The 6,338-nt window shown below is 57.1% G+C and overlaps 1 non-coding gene across 1 annotated transcript; it reads left to right on the top strand.

Annotated features, from left to right (window-relative positions):
- Nucleotides 1-3,208: 3,208 nt before the first annotated feature.
- LOC123818011 lies at nucleotides 3,209-3,315 on the top strand. Its single transcript, XR_006785570.1, has one exon. It is a non-coding gene; the product is annotated as a U6 spliceosomal RNA (small nuclear RNA).
- The last annotated feature ends 3,023 nt before the right edge of the window (nucleotides 3,316-6,338 follow it).

Raw genomic sequence — 6,338 nt, 5'->3', positions numbered from 1 at the left:
CACTGCACTTTCATTATTATTATTTGTTTAATTTTACAGTTTTTTTTATTTTTAAAGATTTTATTTATTTATTTGTAGAGAGAGGAGTAAGAGAGGGAGAGAAGCATCAGTGTGTGGTTGCCTCTTGGACACCCCCTACTGGGGACCTGGCCTGCAACCCAGGCCTGCGCCCTGACTGGGAAGTGAACCGGTGACTCTTTGGGCCAGAGTTTGTGGGCCAGCACTCAATCCATTGAGCTACACCAGTCAGGGTTATTCGGTTAATTTTAAAATGGAGATATAATTGACATACAAAATTGTATTAGTTTTCGGCATTCAACTTCATGATCTGACATTTTGAGAAATGACCTCCACAGTAAATCTCCTTAGCACCGGTCACCCCCAGAGTCACAGATTTCCTTGGGATGGGAGCTTTTTGGATGGACGCTCTAAGGTGTGGTCACTGTGGTCACGCCTTTGGTACACCCCCAGGACTCCTTTGTCCTGTGACCGGAGGTTTGGACCTCCGATGCCCTCCACAGCCCCCCACCTTTGCCCGTGTCCCGGGGTGCTCACTCGCGGGCTGGGAGCAACATGGTGGGTGGTTCCAGAGCCCAGCGCGGGGCCTGCGTTAGGCTCCCGAAGGTGGAGGGGTGTGAGAGTGTTTTACAAGGAGAGGCTGTCGCCCTTGGTTTCCAGGAAAAAACCCAAATACCCCCTCTTCCCCCCCCTCCCCGAGAGCCCAGGCTCCTCTCTGCGCTTCCTCCGCGCAGGGGTCTGGGGGGCTGGGGGCCGTGTCCCGACCCCATCACCCGTCCCTTCCCCGCAGACACCCGATGCCTCGGTTCTAACTCTGGGGTGCGTGCAGGCCCCTTCGGTCGGCAGGCAGTGACACTGCCCCCAGACCCTTAAGTAGACAGGAATGAGTCCCTTCCTGGTATGAGGAAGGGACTCCGGGGTTGCCAGGGTGGCCGCCCGCCTCGTGCTGGGAGGGGCCGGGGTCGGGGACGCCGAGAGCACTGAGCAGACCCCTCCCCGCCCCAGCCGCCCCTCTGACTCTCTGACTCCCCCTCTCTGTCTGTCTGAATCTCTTGGTCCCTCTGTCCCGCACTCTCTCTCTGTTTCTCCTGTCTCTGTCTGTCTGTCCCTCTGTGCCTCTGCCCCCATCTGCATCTTTGTGTGACTTCCTCCGGTCGGCTGCCCCACGCCACAGGGCGGCCCCCTGCCCGTGACGGGGTGTCAGAGCCGGCACCTGCTGCTCCCGGGGGGTCTGGGCCGAGCCAGCGGGGGGCAGCCCCCCGTGCCGCGGACCCTGTCCCCAGGAGGCACTCAGGGAGACCGCAGCCGGCCCCGGAAGCCTCCCACCTCCCGTCTCCCACGGCCTCGGTGCTCGCTGGGTGCCCGCGGAGGAGCTGGGTGCTCCTGCCCTGGGCCCCTCCCTGGCCTCTGCAGCCAGGCCCGGCCCTTCTCCCCGCTCAGAGGGTCACTGCTGGGCGGGGCGGGGCGGGGTGGGGGGGCAGGACCCCCTCTGACTCACTCCGGGCCCCTCCCCGCGCTGGAGGTGCAGCGGGGAGGCTGTGTCAGTCAGTGGGCTCTGTGCTGCGGTCTGTACACGTGCCCGGTCCTTCTGGGTCGGGGACTCTTAAGGGAAAAAAGGAAACGCATCACCGTCCTTTATTTAAAAAAAGCCGCAAGCAAACACAGGGCGGGGCTTGGGTTTATCGCCCCAGAGAAGCAGCGAGTGGGCGGGTCTCCGTGGTTCGGACAGAAGTGAGGGTTCCCTGAACATTCTTGAGATGTTTTCTGCGGGGAGCGTGTGCACCCAGACGGCCTGGGAACGCCCGCCCCCCCTCCCCCGCCCAGAGGCACTCGGCTCCCCGACTTCTGGAACATTCTCCCAGAGGTGGAATGAGGTCTTCCTAGCATTTTTCAGGTGATGTTTGTTCACGGACATCTTTAGGCTTATTTCCACCAACTCTTCTCAGGTTGTTAGGGAGACCGCTTAATTACCTGTACTAGTCACCTGACCGCAGGTGCGTAAAAGTAGCCTCCAGGGCAGGGGGCGAGCCAGGCCCCCAGCCAGGGTTGCAGGGGGGCTGGGCAGAGCCCTCCCCGATCCTCACCGCAGCCTGAAATCATCGCTGTAGTTAAACAAACCAGCCCTCACTGCTGGTGCTGGGCAAACTCGTGACACCGGCGGAAAGAAAATAGGAAGGAACTTCCTGGAAAAGGTTCAAGCTCTGTTCCTAAGAGCTGTGCTCCCATAGTGGAGGCCCCCCCCCCGCCGCCTGCCTGTCCTGTCTGTCTCTCTGTCTGTCCCTTCCTCCCCTTTCAGTGTTTCCTCTTAAAATTAAACTTCTGAGTGAGACTTCTGACTTTTTGACTACCGTCCAGGGCCTCCTCCTCACTTTGGAATGATCTCCTGGTCACCAATCCGAGTCTCGTAAAACCTGGGTTGAGACTCACCACCTACAGGAAGGCTTCCAGGATTACTCTCCTATCCCTGGGCTGCATTTGTCATCCTTTCCCTGAGCCCCTGCAGCATGTCGGACTGCAGAACCTCCTTCTGCACGCACGCACAGGTGAATGAACCCCTTTCTCACTCGCCGTAGCTGCTTCACAGGTGTGGGCGCCAGCTTTCCCAAGAGACCATGTTCCACCAGGTCCGAAACGATGGCTTCCGTTTCTTTTTTATTTCCCCAAACGGAGCGCAGGTCACCTGCCCAAGGGGCACCTTCCCCAGTAACCTTGGTGTCAGGTCCACGGTGCCATCATCTTCCAGCCTCCCGGGCCAGAAACCCGCCACCCAGGGGCCCCTGTCCCCCCCACCCCCAGGGTAGCTGGTCCTGTCCTCCCGGAGGCCAAGAAGATTCCAGTCCTGCCGTCCCTGCTCCCAGCACCTGACCTCGGTCTGGGTTCCTGCCCCAGGACATGGTGACGCCGTTCAGACCATGCCTCCTCTTACACCGCACCTGGGACCCCGCCCCCCGAGAGCCAGTGAGCTGAGTGGCTCCCCTGTTCCGAGGTGACGGGGGAGCCCTGCTCAGCCCACAGGGGTTGGTGAATCTTTTTTTTTAATGTTCACCTGAGGACATTTTTTTCATTGCTTTTAAAGAGGAAGGGTGGGAGGAAGAGAACCTCAATGAGTTGCCCCTGGTAGGCTCCCGGACTGGGGATCGAACCCACAGCCCAGGCGTGTGCCCCGACTGGGAATCAAACCTGTAAAATTGTGCTCGCTTTGGCAGCACATATACTAAAATTGGAATGATACAGAGAAGATTAGCATGGCCCCTGTGCAAGGATGACACGCAAATTCATGAAGCGTTCCATATTTTTGTCACAATCTAGTGAATGGGGTGCCCAGCCCCAGTGAACACCTAAGGCTCCACCCCTCACTGTAACAGGAGCGACCAGACCAAAAGAGAGAGAGAGAGAGATAGAGATAGAGATAGAGAGAGACGTGTCTCAAACAGAAAAACAGAGCAATGCCCCAGGGCTCAGCCTTGTGAGCGACCAAGAGATAGCCAATCTACCAGATGCACAGTTCAAAGCACTGGTGATCAGGAAGCTCACAGAATTGGTTGATTTGGGGCACAAATTAGATGAAAAACTGCAGGTTGCCATAAAAGAGATGAAGGAAGATGCATGGAGAACCAATAGTGATGGGAAGGAAACTGGGACCCAAAACAATAGAGTGGACCAGAAGGAAGAAAAAAACAACCAAACAGGAAAAAATGAAGAAATAAGAATTCAAAAAAACAAGGAGAAGCTTAGGAACCTCCAGGACATCTTTAAACGTTCCAACATCCAAATTATAGGGGTACCAGAAGGGGAAGAGGGAAAACAACAGATTGAATACATATTTGAACAAATAATAAAGGAGAACTTCCCCATTCTGGCAAAGGAAATAGACTTTCCAGGGAAATCCAGGAAGCTCAGAGAGCCCCAAAGAAGTTGGACCCAAGAAGAAACACACCAAGGCACATCATAATTACATTAGCCAAGGTAAACAAATGAAGGAGAGAATCCTAGAAGCAGCAAGAGATAAGGGGACAGTAACCTACAAAGGAGTTCCCATCAGACTGTCAGCTGATTTCTCAAAAGAGACCTTACAGGCAAGAAGGGGCTGGAAAGAAGTATTCCAAGTCATGAAAGACAAGGACCTATATCCCAGATTACTCTATCCAGCAAAGCTTTCATTTAGAATGGAAGGGCAGATAAAGTGCTTCTCAGATAAGGTCAAGTTAAAGGAGTTCATCATCACCAAGCCCTTATTTTATGAAATGTTAAAGGGACTTATCTAAGAAAAAGAAGATAAAAAAACATGTACAGTAAAAGGACAGCAAACTCACAATTATTAACAACCACACCTAAAGCAAAACCAAAAGAAACTAAGCAAACAACTAGAACAGGAACAGAACCACAGAAACGGAGATCACATGGAGGGTTAGCAACAGGGGAGTGGGAGGGGCAGAGAGGGGGAAAAGGTACAGAGAATAAGTAGCATAGATTGTAGGTTGAAAATAGACAGGGGGAGGGTAAGAACAGTATGGGAAATGTAGAAGCTGAAGAACTCATAAGTACGACACATGGACATGACTAAAGGGGGGGATATGGGTGGGAGAGGGTGTATAGGGTGGAGGGGAGTGAAGGGGGGAAAATGGGACAACTGTAATAGCATAATCAATAAAGTATATTTAAACAAAACCCTGCAAACTTTTGGTGCCGGGACGACGCTCCAGCCACAGAGCCAGGGCCACGCTTCGCCCAGGCCGCTCGGTGGAGGCGTGCAGAGCCTCGCCCCCCTGCCTGTGGGGCGTCCAGGTCCCCTAGTGCCCGACGTCCTAACAGGGTCTGGTGTGGACAGCGGACTGAGCTATGGGCGTGAGCGGCCCCCAGGACGTCAGGGACACAGAGGCCCAGGGGATGGAGCAGACCCTGCCCAGGGGCCCGAGGGCGCGCCTCCGGGTGCCCGGGCTAACAGGGGAGCACGACTTTGTCCTTGAACAGAGACAGACTCGGTACCGGTAATTATCTCCCCACTGCCCATCACAGCCCGCGGGAAACAGGGCCGAGCTGGACATGAACAAGAGCGTGCCACGCCGCAAGGGGCCAAGCCAGCAGGCCACCACCCCCACGACCAAGGGGACACACCCTCACACCTGGACCACACACCTTTCCCCATACAGACAGGAAACAGGCAAGCAGGCCTTGAACTCGACTTGTCGGGCGTGTTTGCCCTGCGGCCACTGGGGGGCGATGCTGAGCACATTTTCTGTGTGTTGCAGGGCCGAGCAAATGGGAACGTTTATGGGAGCCGTTGGGGAGAGGAGACACCCTGCCTCGGTTTCCTTTCTTTCCCTAAGCCCGGTGCTGGGGGTCGATCTGGGGTCTGTCTGTGAGGCGCCTGAGGCCAAGGTCAGGCTCAGTAATCTGGAGGACCTGCTACAGGTGGGAGGAACTCGGTTCAAACTCATCTCTGCAATTAAGACAGCCAGGTGTCAAAGGCGCCTCTGGCTCCGGGCGTGGCCAGGTCACTCGCAGCCGGATGGGGGGCGTGTGCAGGGCCTCCGGGGGGGCCACGCCCTGGTAGAACCGAGTCATGGTCACGTTCTGTTGGCGGAGAAAAACCACAGGGGCTGCTGAGATCCACGGTGGGAAGGCAGGAGGTCCTGCAAAGGGGGGCTGGGGAGGCCAGGGGACAGGCGAGGGCAGGGGGCAGGGAGGCGGGGACTCCCCGTGACAGCCCCCCAGGCGTGGGGCCCTGTGGGGCCCCTGGAAAGCCTTGCCCCCCTCCAGAAAGTTCTCCCTCTTCACCAGCAGGGGGCGCTCGCCCCCCAGACTGCCACCTTCAAACCAGGAGGGGCATCCTCGCTCACAGCGGCCTCTCCCAGTGACCAGAGAGTAAGCCGGTCATTGCATACAGGACGTGGGAGAGGGACTGGGAGCTGGGGAAAGAGATGGACTCGTTCGCCAGGGGACCTGCAGCTTGTACTCTGTTCGGGGGAAAATCCTGTGACCCGGCCGGGTTCTAAATAAAGTGAGAAGTGCCTCAGAGGGTGGCCGCCTTGGAGACGGGCCTTTACCGAGGTGACGAAGGTGCAATGAGGTGCTCGGGGTGGGCCCCGAGCCCATGGGACTGGTGTCCTTGTGAGAAGAGGGGGCGAGGGCAGACGCTCACAGAGGGGCGGCCGCGTGAGGACGCAGGGAGAGGCCCGCCGGCCACACGCATGCCCGGGAGAGGGGCCTCGGGAGGATCCAGCCCCGCCCACGCCTGCGGCTGGGGCTTCCCGCCCCCAGAGTTGTGGGGACGCAGATGTCTGTGGTTTAAGCCGCCGGGTCTGTGGTTTTGGCAGCCC

Source organism: Phyllostomus hastatus, unplaced genomic scaffold, assembly GCF_019186645.2.
Source record: "Phyllostomus hastatus isolate PE091 unplaced genomic scaffold, TTU_PhHast_1.1 phas_contig_244, whole genome shotgun sequence".
Classification (NCBI taxonomy): Eukaryota; Metazoa; Chordata; class Mammalia; order Chiroptera; family Phyllostomidae; genus Phyllostomus; species Phyllostomus hastatus.
The sequence above is the reverse complement of the archived record's forward strand: the minus strand, read 5'-3'. Positions and strand labels throughout refer to the sequence as shown.